Raw genomic sequence first — 19219 nt, 5'->3', positions numbered from 1 at the left:
ATGGAGGTCAGTATAGATGGACTAATACAACAAGTCCCACACACAGCTAGAAGCCCAAATATTTTTTCAGAGGTACTGTAGATGCAGATAAAAATTAGTTTTAATTTGCAACCTGATGAAGGTCAGTATAGATGGACTAATAGAGAAAGTCCGACACACTACTAGAAGGTCAAATATTTTTTCAGAGCTAGATGCAGAAAAAAATTATATTCAGTTTGCAACCTGATGGAGGTCAGTATAGATGGATTAATAGAACAAGACCCACACACAGCTAGAAGCCCAATATTTTTTCAGAGGTAGATGCAGAAAAAAATATATTCAGTTTGCAACCGGATGGAGGTCAGTATAGATGGACTAATACAACAAGTCCCACACACAGCTAGAAGCCCAAATATTTTTTCAGAGGTACTGTAGATGCAGATAAAAATTAGTTTTAATTTGCAACCTGATGGAGGTCAGTATAGATGGACTAATAGAGAAAGTCCGACACACTACTAGAAGGCCAAATATTTTTTCAGAGCTAGATGCAGAAAAAAATTATATTCAGTTTGCAACCTGATGGAGGTCAGTATAGATGGATTAATAGAACAAGACCCACACACAGCTAGAAGCCCAATATTTTTTCAGAGGTAGATGCAGAAAAAAATATATTCAGTTTGCAACCGGATGGAGGTCAGTATAGATGGACTAATACAACAAGTCCCACACACAGCTAGAAGCCCAATATTTTTTCAGAGGTAGATGCAGAAAAAAATATATTCAGTTTGCAACCTGATGGAGGTCAGTATAGATGGATTAATAGAACAAGACCCACACACAGCTAGAAGCCCATATATTTTTTCAGAGGTACTGTAAATGCAGATAAAAATTAGTTTTAATTTGCAACCTGATGGAGGTCAGTATAGATGGACTAATAGAGAAAGTCCGACACACTACTAGAAGGCCAAATATTTTTTCAGAGCTAGATGCAAAAAAAAATTATATTCAGTTTGCAACCTGATGGAGGTCAGTATAGATGGATTAATACAACAAGTCCCACACACAGAAGCCCAATATTTTTTCAGAGGTAGATGCAGAAAAAATTATATTCAGTTTGCAACCTGATGGAGGTCAGTATAGATGGATTAATAGAACAAGACCCACACACAGCTAGAAGCCCAATATTTTTTCCGAGGTAGATGCAGAAAAAAATATATTCAGTTTGCAACCTGATGGAGGTCAGTATAGATGGATTAATAGAACAAGACCCACACACAGCTAGAAGCCCAATATTTTTTCAGAGGTAGATGCAGAAAAAAATATATTCAGTTTGCAACCGGATGGAGGTCAGTATAGATGGACTAATACAACAAGTCCCACACACAGCTAGAAGCCCAAATATTTTTTCAGAGGTACTGTAGATGCAGATAAAAATTAGTTTTAATTTGCAACCTGATGGAGGTCAGTATAGATGGACTAATAGAGAAAGTCCGACACACTACTAGAAGGCCAAATATTTTTTCAGAGCTAGATGCAGAAAAAAATTATATTCAGTTTGCAACCTGATGGAGGTCAGTATAGATGGATTAATAGAACAAGACCCACACACAGCTAGAAGCCCAATATTTTTTCAGAGGTAGATGCAGAAAAAAATATATTCAGTTTGCAACCGGATGGAGGTCAGTATAGATGGACTAATACAACAAGTCCCACACACAGCTAGAAGCCCAATATTTTTTCAGAGGTAGATGCAGAAAAAAATATATTCAGTTTGCAACCTGATGGAGGTCAGTATAGATGGATTAATAGAACAAGACCCACACACAGCTAGAAGCCCATATATTTTTTCAGAGGTACTGTAAATGCAGATAAAAATTAGTTTTAATTTGCAACCTGATGGAGGTCAGTATAGATGGACTAATAGAGAAAGTCCGACACACTACTAGAAGGCCAAATATTTTTTCAGAGCTAGATGCAAAAAAAAATTATATTCAGTTTGCAACCTGATGGAGGTCAGTATAGATGGATTAATACAACAAGTCCCACACACAGAAGCCCAATATTTTTTCAGAGGTAGATGCAGAAAAAATTATATTCAGTTTGCAACCTGATGGAGGTCAGTATAGATGGATTAATAGAACAAGACCCACACACAGCTAGAAGCCCAATATTTTTTCCGAGGTAGATGCAGAAAAAAATATATTCAGTTTGCAACCTGATGGAGGTCAGTATAGATGGATTAATAGAACAAGACCCACACACAGCTAGAAGCCCAATATTTTTTCAGAGGTAGATGCAGAAAAAAATATATTCAGTTTGCAACCGGATGGAGGTCAGTATAGATGGACTAATACAACAAGTCCCACACACAGCTAGAAGCCCAAATATTTTTTCAGAGGTACTGTAGATGCAGATAAAAATTAGTTTTAATTTGCAACCTGATGGAGGTCAGTATAGATGGACTAATAGAGAAAGTCCGACACACTACTAGAAGGCCAAATATTTTTTCAGAGCTAGATGCAGAAAAAAATTATATTCAGTTTGCAACCTGATGGAGGTCAGTATAGATGGATTAATAGAACAAGACCCACACACAGCTAGAAGCCCAATATTTTTTCAGAGGTAGATGCAGAAAAAAATATATTCAGTTTGCAACCGGATGGAGGTCAGTATAGATGAAGTAATACAACAAGTCCCACACACAGCTAGAAGCCCAAATATTTTTTCAGAGGTACTGTAGATGCAGATAAAAATTATTTTTAATTTGCAACCTGATGGAGGTCAGTATAGATGGACTAATAGAGAAAGTCCGACTCACTACTAGAAGGCCAAATATTTTTTCAGAGCTAGATGCAGAAAAAAATTATATTCAGTTTGCAACCTGATGGAGGTCAGTATAGATGGATTAATAGAACAAGACCCACACACAGCTAGAAGCCCAATATTTTTTCAGAGGTAGATGCAGAAAAAAATATATTCAGTTTTCAACCGGATGGAGGTCAGTATAGATGGACTAATACAACAAGTCCCACACACAGCTAGAAGCCCAAATATTTTTTCAGAGGTACTGTAGATGCAGATAAAAATTAGTTTTAATTTGCAACCTGATGAAGGTCAGTATAGATGGACTAATAGAGAAAGTCCGACACACTACTAGAAGGCCAAATATTTTTTCAGAGCTAGATGCAGAAAAAAATTATATTCAGTTTGCAACCTGATGGAGGTCAGTATAGATGGATTAATAGAACAAGACCCACACACAGCTAGAAGCCCAATATCTTTTCAGAGGTAGATGCAGAAAAAAATATATTCAGTTTGCAACCGGATGGAGGTCAGTATAGATGGACTAATACAACAAGTCCCACACACAGCTAGAAGCCCAAATATTTTTTCAGAGGTACTGTAGATGCAGATAAAAATTAGTTTTAATTTGCAACCTGATGGAGGTCAGTATAGATGGACTAATAGAGAAAGTCCGACACACTACTAGAAGGCCAAATATTTTTTCAGAGCTAGATGCAGAAAAAAATTATATTCAGTTTGCAACCTGATGGAGGTCAGTATAGATGGATTAATAGAACAAGACCCACACACAGCTAGAAGCCCAATATTTTTTCAGAGGTAGATGCAGAAAAAAATATATTCAGTTTGCAACCGGATGGAGGTCAGTATAGATGGACTAATACAACAAGTCCCACACACAGCTAGAAGCCCAATATTTTTTCAGAGGTAGATGCAGAAAAAAATATATTCAGTTTGCAACCTGATGGAGGTCAGTATAGATGGATTAATAGAACAAGACCCACACACAGCTAGAAGCCCATATATTTTTTCAGAGGTACTGTAAATGCAGATAAAAATTAGTTTTAATTTGCAACCTGATGGAGGTCAGTATAGATGGACGAATAGAGAAAGTCCGACACACTACTAGAAGGCCAAATATTTTTTCAGAGCTAGATGCAAAAAAAAATTATATTCAGTTTGCAACCTGATGGAGGTCAGTATAGATGGATTAATACAACAAGTCCCACACACAGAAGCCCAATATTTTTTCAGAGGTAGATGCAGAAAAAATTATATTCAGTTTGCAACCTGATGGAGGTCAGTATAGATGGATTAATAGAACAAGACCCACACACAGCTAGAAGCCCAATATTTTTTCCGGGGTAGATGCAGAAAAAAATATATTCAGTTTGCAACCTGATGGAGGTCAGTATAGATGGATTAATAGAACAAGACCCACACACAGCTAGAAGCCCAATATTTTTTCAGAGGTAGATGCAGAAAAAAATATATTCAGTTTGCAACAGGATGGAGGTCAGTATAGATGGACTAATACAACAAGTCCCACACACAGCTAGAAGCCCAAATATTTTTTCAGAGGTACTGTAGATGCAGATAAAATTAGTTTTAATTTGCAACCTGATGGATGTCAGAATAGATGGACTAATAGAGAAAGTCCGACACACTACTAGAAGGCCAAATATTTTTTCAGAGCTAGATGCAGAAAAAAATTATATTCAGTTTGCAACCTGATGGAGGTCAGTATAGATGGATTAATACAACAAGTCCCACACACAGCTAGAAGCCCAATATTTTTTCAGAGGTAGATGCAGAAAAAATTATATTCAGTTTGCAACCTGATGTAGGTCAGTATAGATGGATTAATAGAACAAGACCCACACACAGCTAGAAGCCCAATATTTTTTCCGAGGTAGATGCAGAAAAAAATATATTCAGTTTGCAACCTGATGGAGGTCAGTATAGATGGATTAATAGAACAAGACCCACACACAGCTAGAAGCCCAATATTTTTTCAGAGGTAGATGCAAAAAAAAATATATTCAGTTTGCAACCTGATGGAGGTCAGTATAGATGGACTAATAGACTGATGCTATGCCCAAAAGATTTTACTTCACTAGGTGCAGTAAATAAAATGGTATTCTATACACAGGTGGTATATCTTGCAACACAGATAGGCTACTCCACTGACTAACACACTCTGCAATAGGCCAAAAAGGATTATCTTTGCTAGATTCAGCCAAATGCTGTGAAAAAAACTTGCACAGCACTGGCACAAACCTGCCTGGCAAAAACTGATAGGAACTGATGTAACCTAGTCCTGAAAAGGACTCCAATTACAATTAGTCTTTACTCCCACAACCTATCTATTTAAGAGCACAGACCTCCCTGATAAAAGTCGTAGGAAATGCTGTAACCTAGTCCTTAAAAGGACTGCAATCACAACTATTCCCTACTCCCAAGCTATCTGTATATTTGTGTGAAAATTGGCTTGAAATTAACAAGGTATAGCGCACACAGCAACAGCGGTGCCGTCTAACACGCAGATGCAGCAGTGAGAAAATGGTGGCGACGGGGAAAATGGCTTGGTCTTTTAGGGCAAGGACATGTGACATACACTGCCAATGACACATGCCCTTGCTTGTGTGAAAAAAAGCACTTCGCTCCGTGTGTGCGCTGCTGATAGGCTGACAGATTGCACCTCCCCACTGTAAATGCGGGAAAGAGAAAAAAAAATGGAGATCTTCATTGTTCCTGCAGAGATCCATCCCCTGCCCCTCCCCCCACCCCGCTGTACACTCAAACTGTGTATTAACATTAATTTTCATCATTACTGAGAAAAAATCCAGTTATGATTTTGGTGCACGAACAGTTATCGAACATAACCTCGAACAGCCGAATTTTTCTCAAATTGTTCGTGTTCGCCGAACGGCTCGAACACCGCCCAAAACAGCTCGAATTTGAGATTGGCGAACAGTTCGAGTAGAACAACGCTCATCTCTAGTGTTCAGTTCTCAAGTTTCTATCATTTTATTTCCTGTAGATAGTTATAATGATTGTTCCCAGAAGTCTTTTGTGAAAGCACAAATTCAGAACATTTAAGATTTGCCTCAAGGACCCCAAGGAATACTGCCAAAGTGGCAACGTTGAGAATTGGTTTTGCTAAGCCCCATCACTTTTAGTTATCGATTTGAGATTGCCACCAATAGAGCGGACCCCCAACTAATCAGTAACAGGAGTGAAGCTGTAAAATTTCTTGAAAGAAAATTCTAATGTCAGAAGAGGGATTCGAACCCACGCCTCCAGAAGAGACTGCGACCTGAACGCAGCGACTTAGACTGTTCCTGACTTCTTCTGGCTTTTGTAGTTTAACTCTTTCTAAGCTAAGCAGTAGAAAGATGAGCATTACTTGTGATGAAAGGAAATATGCCATGATTTCTTTTATTTTAATATTGATTTGTAACCTATTAGTTACAGCCAATTTTGAGCTTCATGACCAAGCACCGTTTTTTAAATCTGACATGTATCAATTTATGTGGCAATAACACTGGAATGCTTAACATATCCCCGTGATTCTGATAGTGTTATTTTGTAACACATTGTACTTTATATTAATGGTAAATTTAGGTCAATATATATTTAGTTTTTCTTGTGAAAATATCTAAAGTTGCACAATTTCATTGAAATGCGGTGATGCCCCATATGTCTTCAGAAACTACTGTTTGGTCACACAGCAGGGCTTTGAAAGTAAGAGCGCTATTTGGGTTTTGGGAATGCAGATTTTGCAAGAATATTTTGAGGGTGACATTTGCGGAGTTCCAAAAGTACCAAAACAGCAGAAACCCCTCCAAAGTGATCCCATTTTATAAATTACTCCTCACAATGAATTCATCAACACCAGCAATTACTATTATTGTCCAACATATGTTTTCACTCTGCAACATCCAGAATTGCAAATAAGCCAGTTTAGTGCCCAGCTTGTGCTTATGGAGACAAGCACCCCATACATTTTAAGTGGGCTCTCCTCGCTAGAGAAATGCCAAATCTGTGGATTCTTTGTCTTACCATTAACGTAGAAACCCCTATTTTTAGAATGAAAGATGACGGTCCTGAGTTGGGGCTTGTGTTTTTTGCCTTCCTGGCTTTTTCCCCAAACAGCTTTGTTCCTGGCATATTATTTAAGCATATTTGTCTCAGTAATGCCACAGCGATTCATAGTCAAACATAAATGGCTGAAATCATTCAGCTAGTGTCTGATACATGCTGCCCGTATTAGCTATCAGGTTTCCTTTAAATTCTCATACAGCTAAGTCAAACTAAAATAAAACAAAGTGATGACGTCCAGAATGAAGGAAAAATTACAAAAAATATTATTTTCCTCAAAAGTTAAAAGTGTTCAGTTCTCAAGTTTCTATCATTTTATTTCCTGTAGATAGTTATAATGATTAGGATTTTTACATTCTCTGTAAACAGTCAGTCCATATGCTTTGTTTATTTTCTGCTTAAAATTTAATGGGTGAAGAAAAAAACTTTTGCCGAAAACCAGGATTGAACCAGGGACCTTTAGATCTTCAATCTAACGCTCTCCCAACTGAGCTATTTCAGCAGGACACATTTAGATTCAGGAATGTAATGTATTTATTTTTACTTTGACTTGTTTTTGCAAGATTATCAATATTTGAAAGTCCCGCTGTTTTTTGTACATATTTAACAACTTACATTAATTCTTTGTGAATGAATAGAAAAAACAGCAATTCTGCATTTTTTTTACATTTTCAAATTTACTCAATTCGCCAGGGTAATTCTGACTGTGTCTCTGTAGGACAGGTGATGATTGAGCATAAAACACAGTTTGTAAGCATTATGTTGCATCAAGCTTTATTTTTTTCTTAGGTGCAAACAATTGGAGTGAAGATAGGAGATGCAAATTTAGAGAAAATATTCTACTGATTGTTAATGTTGAAAGTGAAAACATTTGTCCCAAAATGTGGTGAAACTTTGATGTCAGTATCACATGCGCATTTCAGACTTGTTAAACTATGTTCATCTGCTCTTTTAGCTTTTGTTTATTAAGTATATATATAGTCTATTGATGCCTTGAGGTAAAAAAATCTGAAATTAGACTTACTGGTAATTCAGTTTCTAGGAATCTTCCACGACAGCACCTTAGGAGGTTCACTCTCTGCCCTAATAGGGACAGAGAACACATAGAGATGAAATAGTCCCTCTCATTTTCCTATCAACAGTATTTTTCCGATGCCAAAGCAACAACTAACATATGCACAAAGAAACTATTTGATGTTCCCAGAAGTCTTTTGTGAAAGCACAAATGCAGAACATTTAAGATTTGCCTCAAGGACCCCATGGAATACTGCCAAAGTGCCAACGTTGAGAATTGGTTTTGCTAAGCCCCATCACTTTTAGTTATCGATTTGAGATTGCCACCAATAGAGCGGACAGGAGTGAAGCTGTAAAATTTCTTGAAAGAAAATTCTAATGTCAGAAGAGGGATTCGAACCCACGCCTCCAGAAGAGACTGCGACCTGAAAGCAGCGCCTTAGACCGCTCGGCCATCCTGACTACTTCTGGCTTTTGTAATTTAACTCTTTCTAAGCTAAGCAGTAGAAAGATGAGCACTACTTGTGATGAAATGAAATATGCCATGATTTCTTTTATTTTAATATTGATTTGTAACCTATTAGTTACAGCCAATTTTGAGCTTCATGACCAAGCACCGTTTTTTAAATCTGACATGTATCAATTTATGTGGCAATAACACTGGAATGCTTAACATATCCCCGTGATTCTGGTAGTGTTATTTTGTAACACATTGTACTTTATATTAATGGTAAATTTAGGTCAATATATATTTAGTTTTTCTTGTGAAAATATCTAAAGTTGCACAATTTCATTGAAATGCGGTGATGCCCCATATGTTTTCAGAAACTACTGTTTGGTCACACAGCAGGGCTTTGAAGGTAAGAGCGCTATTTGGGTTTTGGGAATGCAGATTTTGCAAGAATATTTTGAGGGTGACATTTGCGGAGTTCCAAAAGTACCAAAACAGCAGAAACCCCTCCAAAGTGATCCCATTTTATAAATTACTCCTCACAATGAATTCATCAACACCAGCAATTACTATTATTGTCCAACATATGTTTTCACTCTGCAACATCCAGAATTGCAAATAAGCCAGCTTAGTGCCCAGCTTGCGCTTATGGAGACAAGCAACCCATACATTTTAAGTGGGCTCTCCTCGCTAGAGAAATGCCAAATCTGTGGATTCTTTGTCTTACCATTAACGTAGAAACCCCTATTTTTAGAATGAAAGATGACGGTCCTGAGTTGGGGCTTGTGTTTTTTGCCTTCCTGGCTTTTTCCCCAAACAGCTTTGTTCCTGGCATATTATTTAAGCATATTTGTCTCAGTAATGCCACAGCGATTCATAGTCAAACATAAATGGCTGAAATCATTCAGCTAGTGTCTGATACATGCTGCCCGTATTAGCTATCAGGTTTCCTTTAAATCCTCATACAGCTAAGTCAAACTAAAATAAAACAAAATGATGATGTCCAGAATGAAGGAAAAATTACAAAAAATATTATTTTCCTCAAAAGTTAAAAGTGTTCAGTTCTCAAGTTTCTATCATTTTATTTCCTGTAGATAGTTATAATGATTGTTCCCAGAAGTCTTTTGTGAAAGCACAAATTCAGAACATTTAAGATTTGCCTCAAGGACCCCAAGGAATACTGCCAAAGTGCCAACGTTGAGAATTGGTTTTGCTAAGCCCCATCACTTTTAGTTATCGATTTGAGATTGCCACCAATAGAGCGGACCCCCAACTAATCAGTAACAGGAGTGAAGCTGTAAAATTTCTTGAAAGAAAATTCTAATGTCAGAAGAGGGATTCGAACCCACGCCTCCAGAAGAAACTGCGACCTGAACGCAGCACCTTAGACCGCTCGGCCATCCTGACTACTTCTGGCTTTTGTAATTTAACTCTTTCTAAGCTAAGCAGTAGAAAGATGAGCACTACTTGTGATGAAAGGAAATATGCCATGATTTCTTTTATTTTAATATTGATTTGTAACCTATTAGTTACAGCCAATTTTGAGCTTCATGACCAAGCACCGTTTTTTAAATCTGACATGTATCAATTTATGTGGCAATAACACTGGAATGCTTAACATATCCCCGTGATTCTGATAGTGTTATTTTGTAACACATTGTACTTTATATTAATGGTAAATTTAGGTCAATATATATTTAGTTTTTCTTGTGAAAATATCTAAAGTTGCACAATTTCATTGAAATGCGGTGATGCCCCATATGTCTTCAGAAACTACTGTTTGGTCACACAGCAGGGCTTTGAAAGTAAGAGCGCTATTTGGGTTTTGGGAATGCAGATTTTGCAAGAATATTTTGAGGGTGACATTTGCGAAGTTCCAAAAGTACCAAAACAGCAGAAACCCCTCCAAAGTGATCCCATTTTATAAATTACTCCTCACAATGAATTCATCAACACCAGCAATTACTATTATTGTCCAACATATGTTTTCACTCTGCAACATCCAGAATTGCAAATAAGCCAGTTTAGTGCCCAGCTTGCGCTTATGGAGACAAGCACCCCATACATTTTAAGTGGGCTCTCCTCGCTAGAGAAATGCCAAATCTGTGGATTCTTTGTCTTACCATTAACGTAGAAACCCCTATTTTTAGAATGAAAGATGACGGTCCTGAGTTGGGGCTTGTGTTTTTTGCCTTCCTGGCTTTTTCCCCAAACAGCTTTGTTCCTGGCATATTATTTAAGCATATTTGTCTCAGTAATGCCACAGCGATTCATAGTCAAACATAAATGGCTGAAATCATTCAGCTAGTGTCTGATACATGCTGCCCGTATTAGCTATCAGGTTTCCTTTAAATCCTCATACAGCTAAGTCAAACTAAAATAAAACAAAGTGATGACGTCCAGAATGAAGGAAAAATTACAAAAAATATTATTTTCCTCAAAAGTTAAAAGTGTTCAGTTCTCAAGTTTCTATCATTTTATTTCCTGTAGATAGTTATAATGATTGTTCCCAGAAGTCTTTTGTGAAAGCACAAATTCAGAACATTTAAGATTTGCCTCAAGGACCCCAAGGAATACTGCCAAAGTGCCAGCGTTGAGAATAGGTTTTGCTAAGCCCCATCACTTTTAGTTATCGATTTGAGATTGCCACCAATAGAGCGGACCCCCAACTAATCAGTAACAGGAGTGAAGCTGTAAAATTTCCTGAAAGAAAATTCTAATGTCAGAAGAGGGATTCGAACCCACGCCTCCAGAAGAGACTACGACCTGAACGCAGCGCCTTAGACCGCTCGGCCATCCTGACTACTTATGGCTTTTGTAATTTAACTCTTTCTAAGCTAAGCAGTAGAAAGATGAGCACTACTTGTGATGAAAGGAAATATGCCATGATTTCTTTTATTTTAATATTGATTTGTAACCTATTAGTTACAGCCAATTTTGAGCTTCATGACCAAGCACCGTTTTTTAAATCTGACATGTATCAATTTATGTGGCAATAACACTGGAATGCTTAACATATCCCCGTGATTCTGATAGTGTTATTTTGTAACACATTGTACTTTATATTAATGGTAAATTTAGATCAATATATATTTAGTTTTTCTTGTGAAAATATCTAAAGTTGCACAATTTCATTGAAATGCGGTGATGCCCCATATGTCTTCAGAAACTACTGTTTGGTCACACAGCAGGGCTTTGAAAGTAAGAGCGCTATTTGGGTTTTGGGAATGCAGATTTTGCAAGAATATTTTGAGGGTGACATTTGCGGAGTTCCAAAAGTACCAAAACAGCAGAAACCCCTCCAAAGTGATCCCATTTTATAAATTACTCCTCACAATGAATTCATCAACACCAGCAATTACTATTATTGTCCAACATATGTTTTCACTCTGCAACATCCAGAATTGCAAATAAGCCAGTTTAGTGCCCAGCTTGCGCTTATGGAGACAAGCACCCCATACATTTTAAGTGGGCTCTCCTCGCTAGAGAAATGCCAAATCTTTGGATTCTTTGTCTTACCATTAACGTAGAAACACCTATTTTTAGAATGAAAGATGACGGTCCTGAGTTGGGGCTTGTGTTTTTTGCCTTCCTGGCTTTTTCCCCAAACAGCTTTGTTCCTGGCATATTATTTAAGCATATTTGTCTCAGTAATGCCACAGCGATTCATAGTCAAACATAAATGGCTGAAATCATTCAGCTAGTGTCTGATACATGCTGCCCGTATTAGCTATCAGGTTTCCTTTAAATCCTCATACAGCTAAGTCAAACTAAAATAAAACAAAGTGATGACGTCCAGAATGAAGGAAAAATTACAAAAAATATTATTTTCCTCAAAAGTTAAAAGTGTTCAGTTCTCAAGTTTCTATCATTTTATTTCCTGTAGATAGTTATAATGATTGTTCCCAGAAGTCTTTTGTGAAAGCACAAATTCCGAACATTTAAGATTTGCCTCAAGGACCCCAAGGAATACTGCCAAAGTGCCAACATTGAGAATTGGTTTTGCTAGGCCCCATCACTTTTAGTTATCGATTTGAGATTGCCACCAATAGAGCGGACCCCCAACTAATCAGTAACAGGAGTGAAGCTGTAAAATTTCTTGAAAGAAAATTCTAATGTCAGAAGAGGGATTCGAACCCACGCCTCCAGAAGAGACTGCGACCTGAACGCAGCGCCTTAGACCGCTCGGCCATCCTGACTACTTCTGGCTTTTGTAATTTAACTCTTTCTAAGCTAAGCAGTAGAAAGATGAGCACTACTTGTGATGAAAGGAAATATGCCATGATTTCTTTTATTTTAATATTGATTTGTAACCTATTAGTTACAGCCAATTTTGAGCTTCATGACCAAGCACCGTTTTTTAAATCTGACATGTATCAATTTATGTGGCAATAACACTGGAATGCTTAACATATCCCCATGATTCTGTTAGTGTTATTTTGTAACACATTGTACTTTATATTAATGGTAAATTTAGGTCAATATATATTTAGTTTTTCTTGTGAAAATATCTAAAGTTGCACAATTTCATTGAAATGCGGTGATGCCCCATATGTCTTCAGAAACTACTGTTTGGTCACACAGCAGGGCTTTGAAAGTAAGAGCGCTATTTGGGTTTTGGGAATGCAGATTTTGCAAGAATATTTTGAGGGTGACATTTGCGGAGTTCCAAAAGTACCAAAACAGCAGAAACCCCTCCAAAGTGATCCCATTTTATAAATTACTCCTCACAATGAATTCATCAACACCAGCAATTACTATTATTGTCCAACATATGTTTTCACTCTGCAACATCCAGAATTGCAAATAAGCCAGTTTAGTGCCCAGCTTGCGCTTATGGAGACAAGCACCCCATACATTTTAAGTGGGCTCTCCTCGTTAGAGAAATGCCAAATCTGTGGATTCTTTGTCTTACCATTAACGTAGAAACCCCTATTTTTAGAATGAAAGATGACGGTCCTGAGTTGGGGCTTGTGTTTTTTGCCTTCCTGGCTTTTTCCCCAAACAGCTTTGCTCCTGGCATATTATTTAAGCATATTTGTCTCAGTAATGCCACAGCGATTCATAGTCAAACATAAATGGCTGAAATCATTCAGCTAGTGTCTGATACATGCTGCCCGTATTAGCTATCAGGTTTCCTTTAAATCCTCATACAGCTAAGTCAAACTAAAATAAAACAAAGTGATGACGTCCAGAATGAAGGAAAAATTACAAAAAATATTATTTTCCTCAAAAGTTAAAAGTGTTCAGTTCTCAAGTTTCTATCATTTTATTTCCTGTAGATAGTTATAATATTAGGATTTTTACATTCTCTGTAAACAGTCAGTCCATATGCTTTGTTTATTTTCTGCTTAAAATTTAATGGGTGAAGAAAAAAACTTTTGCCAAAACCCAGGATTGAACCAGGGACTTTTAGATCTTCAGTCTAACGCTCTCCCAACTGAGCTATTTCGGCAGGACACGTTTAGATTCAGGAATGTTCAACACACTGTAGATGTCACAACTGGATGTATTTATTTTTACTTTGACTTGTTTTTGCAAGATTATCTATATTTGAAAGTATCGCTATTTTGCGTACATATTTAACAACTTACATTAATTCTTTGTGAATGAATAGAAAAAACAGCAATTCTGCATTTTTTTTACATTTTCAAATTTACTCAATTCGCCAGGGTAATTCTGAATGTGTCTCTGTAGGACAGGTGATGATTGAGCATAAAACACAATTTGTAAGCATAATGTTGCATCAAGCTTTATTTTTTTCTTAGGTGCAAACAATTGGAGTGAAGATAGGAGATGCAAATTTAGAGAAAATATTCTACTGATTGTTAATGTTGAAAGTGAAAACATTTGTCCCAAAATGTGGTGAAACTTTGATGTCAGTATCACATGCGCATTTCAGACTTGTTAAACTATGTTCATCTGCTCTTTTAGCTTTTGTTTATTAAGTATATATATAGTCTATTGATGCCTTGAGGTAAAAAAATCTGAAATTAGACTTACTGGTAATTCGGTTTCTAGGAATCTTCCACGACAGCACCTTAGGAGGTTCACTCTCTGCCCTAATAGGGACAGAGAACACATAGAGATGAAATAGTCCCTCCCATTTTCCTATCAACAGTATTTTTCCGATGCCAAAGCAACAACTAACATATGCACAAAGAAACTATTTGATGTTCCCAGAAGTCTTTTGTGAAAGCACAAATTCAGAACATTTAAGATTTGCCTCAAGGACCCCAAGGAATACTGCCAAAGTGCCAACGTTGAGAATTGGTTTTGCTAAGCCCCATCACTTTTAGTTATCGATTTGAGATTGCCACCAATAGAGCGGACCCCCAACTAATCAGTAACAGGAGTGAAGCTGTAAAATTTCTTGAAAGAAAATTCTAATGTCAGAAGAGGGATTCGAACCCACGCCTCCAGAAGAGACTGCGACCTGAACGCAGTGCCTTAGACCGCTCGGCCATCCTGACTACTTCTGGATTTTGTAATTTAACTCTTTCTAAGCTAAGCAGTAGAAAGATGAGCACTACTTGTGATGAAAGGAAATATGCCATGATTTCTTTTATTTTAATATTGATTTGTAACCTATTAGTTACAGCCAATTTTGAGCTTCATGACCAAGCACCGTTTTTTAAATCTGACATGTATCAATTTATGTGGCAATAACACTGGAATGCTTAACATATCCCCGTGATTCTGAAAGTGTTATTTTGTAACACATTGTACTTTATATTAATGGTAAATTTAGGTCAATATATATTTAGTTTTTCTTGTGAAAATATCTAAAGTTGCACAATTTCATTGAAATGCAGTGATGCCCCATATGTCTTCAGAAACTACTGTTTGGTCACACAGCAGGGCTTTGAAAGTAAGAGCGCTATTTGGGTTTTGGGAATGCAGATTTTGCAAGAATATTTTGAGGGTGACATTTGCGGAGTTCCAAAAGTACCAAAACAGCAGAAACCCCTCCAAAGTGATCCCATTTTATAAATTACTCCTCACAATGAATTCATCAACACCAGCAATTACTATTATTGTCCAACATGTGTTTTCACTCTGCAACATCCAGAATTGCAAATAAGCCAGTTTATTGCCCAGCTTGCGCTTATGGAGACAAGCACCCCATACATTTTAAGTGGGCTCTCCTCGCTAGAGAAATGCCAAATCTGTGGATGCTTTGTCATACCATTAACGTAGAAACCCCTATTTTTAGAATGTAAGAAGATGGTCATGAGTTGGGGCTTGTGTTTTTTGCCTTCCTGGCTTTTTCCCCAAACAGCTTTGTTCCTGGCATATTTTTGAAGCATATTTGTCTGAGTAATGCCACAGCGATTCATAGTCAAACATAAATGGCTGAAATCATTCAGCTAGTGTCTGATACATGCTGCCCGTATTAGCTATCAGGTTTCCTTTAAATCCTCATACAGCTAAGTCAAACTAAAATAAAACAAAGTGATGACGTCAGGAATGAAGGAAAAATTACAAAAAATATTATTTTCCTCAAAAGTTAAAAGTGTTCAGTTCTCAAGTTTCTATCATTTTATTTCCTGTAGATAGTTATAATGATTAGGATTTTTACATTCTCTGTAAACAGTCAGTCCATATGCTTTGTTTATTTTCTGCTTAAAATTTAATGGGTGAAGAAAAAAACTTTTCCTGAAACCCAGGAATGAACCAGGGACCTTTAGATCTTCAGTCTAACGCTCTCCCAACTGAGCTATTTCAGCAGGACACATTTAGATTCAGGAATGTAATGTATTTATTTTTACTTTGACTTGTTTTTGCAAGATTATCAATATTTGAAAGTCCCGCTGTTTTTCGTACATATTTAACAACTTACATTAATTCTTTGTGAATGAATAGAAAAAACAGCAATTCTGCATTTTTTTTACATTTTCAAATTTACTCAATTCGCCAGGGTAATTCTGACTGTGTCTCTGTAGGACAGGTGATGATTGAGCATAAAACACAATTTGTAAGCATAATGTTGCATCAAGCTTTATTTTTTTCTTAGGTGCAAACAATTGGAGTGAAGATAGGAGATACAAATTTAGAGAAAATATTCTACTGATTGTTAATGTTGAAAGTGAAAACATTTGTCCCAAAATGTGGTGAAACTTTGATGTCAGTATCACATGCGCATTTTCAGACTTGTTAAACTATGTTCATCTGCTCTTTTAGCTTTTGTTTATTAAGTATATATATAGTCTATTGATGCCTTGAGGTAAAAAAATCTGAAATTAGACTTACTGGTAATTGGGTTTCTAGGAATCTTCCACGACAGCACATTAGGAGGTTCACTCTCTGCCCTAATAGGGACAGAGAACACATAGAGATGAAATAGTCCCTCCCATTTTCCTATCCACAGTATTTTTCCGATGCCAAAGCAACAACTAACATATGCACAAAAGAAACTATTTGATGTTCCCAGAAGTCTTTTGTGAAAGCACAAATTCAGAACATTTAAGATTTGCCTCAAGGACCCCATGGAATACTGCCAAAGTGCCAACGTTGAGAATTGGTTTTGCTAAGCCCCATCACTTTTAGTTATCGATTTGTGATTGCCACCAATAGAGCGGACCCCCAACTAATCAGTAACAGGAGTGAAGCTGTAAAATTTCTTGAAAGAAAATTCTAATGTCAGAAGAGGGATTCGAACCCACGCCTCCAGAAGAGACTGCGACCTGAACGCAGCGCCTTAGACCGCTCGGCCATCCTGACTACTTCTGGCTTTTGTAATTTAACTCTTTCTAAGCTAAGCAGTAGAAAGATGAGCACTACTTGTGATGAAAGGAAATATGCCATGATTTCTTTTATTTTAATATTGATTTGTAACCTATTAGTTACAGCCAATTTTGAGCTTCATGACCAAGCACCGTTTTTTAAATCTGACATGTATCAATTTATGTGGCAATAACACTGGAATGCTTAACATATCCCCGTGATTCTGATAGTGTTATTTTGTAACACATTGTACTTTATATTAATGGTAAATTTAGGTCAATATATATTTAGTTTTTCTTGTGAAAATATCTAAAGTTGCACAATTTCATTGAAATGCGGTGATGCCCCATATGTCTTCAGAAACTACTGTTTGGTCACACAGCAGGGCTTTGAAAGTAAGAGCGCTATTTGGGTTTTGGGAATGCAGATTTTGCAAGAATATTTTGAGGGTGACATTTGCGGAGTTCCAAAAGTACCAAAACAGCAGAAACCCCTCCAAAGTGATCCCATTTTATAAATTACTCCTCACAATGAATTCATCAACACCAGCAATTACTATTATTGTCCAACATATGTTTTCACTCTGCAACATCCAGAATTGCAAATAAGCCAGTTTAGTGCCCAACTTGCGCTTATGGAGACAAGCACCCCATACATTTTAAGTGGGCTCTCCTCGCTAGAGAAATGCCAAATCTGTGGATTCTTTGTCTTACCATTAACGTAGAAACCCCTATTTTTAGAATGAAAGATGACAATCCAGAGTTGGGGCTTGTGTTTTTTTGCCTTCCTGGCTTTTTCCCCAAACAGCTTTGTTCCTGGCATATTATTTAAGCATATTTGTCTCAGTAATGCCACAGCGATTCATAGTCAAACATAAATGGCTGAAATCATTCAGCTAGTGTCTGATACATGCTGCCCGTATTAGCTATCAGGTTTCCTTTAAATCCTCATACAGCTAAGTCAAACTAAAATAAAACAAAGTGATGACGTCCAGAATGAAGGAAAAATTACAAAAAATATTATTTTCCTCAAAAGTTAAAAGTGTTCAGTTCTCAAGTTTCTATCGTTTTATTTCCTGTAGATAGTTATAATGATTAAGATTTTTACATTCTCTGTAAACAGTCAGTCCATATGCTTTGTTTATTTTCTGCTTAAAATTTAATGGGTGAAGAAAAAAACTTTTGCCGAAACCCAGGATTAAACCAGGGACCTTTAGATCTTCAGTCTAACGCTCTCCCAACTGAGCTATTTCAGCAGGACACGTTTACTTTAAGGAATGTTCAACACACTGTAAATGTCACAACTGGATGTATTTATTTTTACTTTGACTTGTTTTTGCAAGATTATCTATATTTGAAAGTCCCGCTATTTTGCGTACATATTTAAGAACTTACATTAATTCTTTGTGAATGAATAGAAAAAACAGCAATTCTGCATTTTTTTTACATTTTCAAATTTACTCAATTCGCCAGGGTAATTCTGACTGTGTCTCTGTAGGACAGGTGATGATTGAGCATAAAACACAATTTGTAAGCATAATGTTGCATCAAGCTTTATTTTTTTCTTAGGTGCAAACAATTGGAGTGAAGAAAGGAGATGCAAATTTAGAGAAAATATTCTACTGATTGTTAATGTTGAAAGTGAAAACATTTGTCCCAAAATGTGGTGAAACTTTGATGTCAGTATCACATGCGCATTTTCAGACTTGTTAAACTATGTTCATCTGCTCTTTTAGCTTTTGTTTATTAAGTATATTTATAGTCTATTGATGCCTGAAGTAAAAAATCTGAAATTAGACTTACTGGTAATTTGGTTTCTAGGAATCTTCCACGACAGCACCTTAGGAGGTTCACACTCTGCCCTAATAGGGACAGAGAACACATAGAGATGAAATAGTCCCTCCCATTTTCCTATCCACAGTATTTTTCCGATGCCAAAGCAACAACTAACATATGCACAAAGAAACTATTTGATGTTCCCAGAAGTCTTTTGCGAAAGCACAAATTCAGGACATTTAAGATTTGCCTCAAGGACCCCATGGAATACTGCCAAAGTGACAACGTTGAGAATTGGTTTTGCTAAGCCCCATCACTTTTAGTTTTCGATTTGAGATTGCCACCAATAGAGCGGACCCCCAACTAA

At 36.9% G+C, this 19219-nt stretch overlaps 10 non-coding genes across 10 annotated transcripts; all 10 read right to left on the bottom strand.

The window, feature by feature from the left end:
- Positions 1-7314: 7314 nt before the first annotated feature.
- TRNAF-GAA (transfer RNA phenylalanine (anticodon GAA)) lies at positions 7315-7387 on the bottom strand. Its single transcript has one exon. It is a non-coding gene; the product is annotated as a tRNA-Phe (tRNA).
- An 891-nt stretch (positions 7388-8278) lies between these two features.
- TRNAL-CAG (transfer RNA leucine (anticodon CAG)) lies at positions 8279-8361 on the bottom strand. The gene has a single exon. It is a non-coding gene; the product is annotated as a tRNA-Leu (tRNA).
- Positions 8362-9674: 1313 nt separating this feature from the next.
- Positions 9675-9757, bottom strand: TRNAL-CAG (transfer RNA leucine (anticodon CAG)). The gene has a single exon. It is a non-coding gene; the product is annotated as a tRNA-Leu (tRNA).
- Positions 9758-11070: 1313 nt separating this feature from the next.
- TRNAL-CAG (transfer RNA leucine (anticodon CAG)) lies at positions 11071-11153 on the bottom strand. The gene has a single exon. It is a non-coding gene; the product is annotated as a tRNA-Leu (tRNA).
- Positions 11154-12466: 1313 nt separating this feature from the next.
- On the bottom strand, positions 12467-12549 carry TRNAL-CAG (transfer RNA leucine (anticodon CAG)). Its single transcript has one exon. It is a non-coding gene; the product is annotated as a tRNA-Leu (tRNA).
- A 1183-nt stretch (positions 12550-13732) lies between these two features.
- TRNAF-GAA (transfer RNA phenylalanine (anticodon GAA)) lies at positions 13733-13805 on the bottom strand. The gene has a single exon. It is a non-coding gene; the product is annotated as a tRNA-Phe (tRNA).
- Positions 13806-14740: 935 nt separating this feature from the next.
- Positions 14741-14823, bottom strand: TRNAL-CAG (transfer RNA leucine (anticodon CAG)). Its single transcript has one exon. It is a non-coding gene; the product is annotated as a tRNA-Leu (tRNA).
- A 1184-nt stretch (positions 14824-16007) lies between these two features.
- On the bottom strand, positions 16008-16080 carry TRNAF-GAA (transfer RNA phenylalanine (anticodon GAA)). Its single transcript has one exon. It is a non-coding gene; the product is annotated as a tRNA-Phe (tRNA).
- Positions 16081-16991: 911 nt separating this feature from the next.
- On the bottom strand, positions 16992-17074 carry TRNAL-CAG (transfer RNA leucine (anticodon CAG)). The gene has a single exon. It is a non-coding gene; the product is annotated as a tRNA-Leu (tRNA).
- Positions 17075-18259: 1185 nt separating this feature from the next.
- Positions 18260-18332, bottom strand: TRNAF-GAA (transfer RNA phenylalanine (anticodon GAA)). The gene has a single exon. It is a non-coding gene; the product is annotated as a tRNA-Phe (tRNA).
- Between the last annotated feature and the right edge of the window lie 887 nt (positions 18333-19219).

Source organism: Phyllobates terribilis, unplaced genomic scaffold (genome assembly GCF_046119375.1).
Source record: "Phyllobates terribilis strain yellow unplaced genomic scaffold, ASM4611937v1 Scaffold_65__1_contigs__length_7625178, whole genome shotgun sequence".
In the NCBI taxonomy this organism is placed as follows: Eukaryota; Metazoa; Chordata; class Amphibia; order Anura; family Dendrobatidae; genus Phyllobates; species Phyllobates terribilis.
The sequence above is the reverse complement of the archived record's forward strand: the minus strand, read 5'-3'. Positions and strand labels throughout refer to the sequence as shown.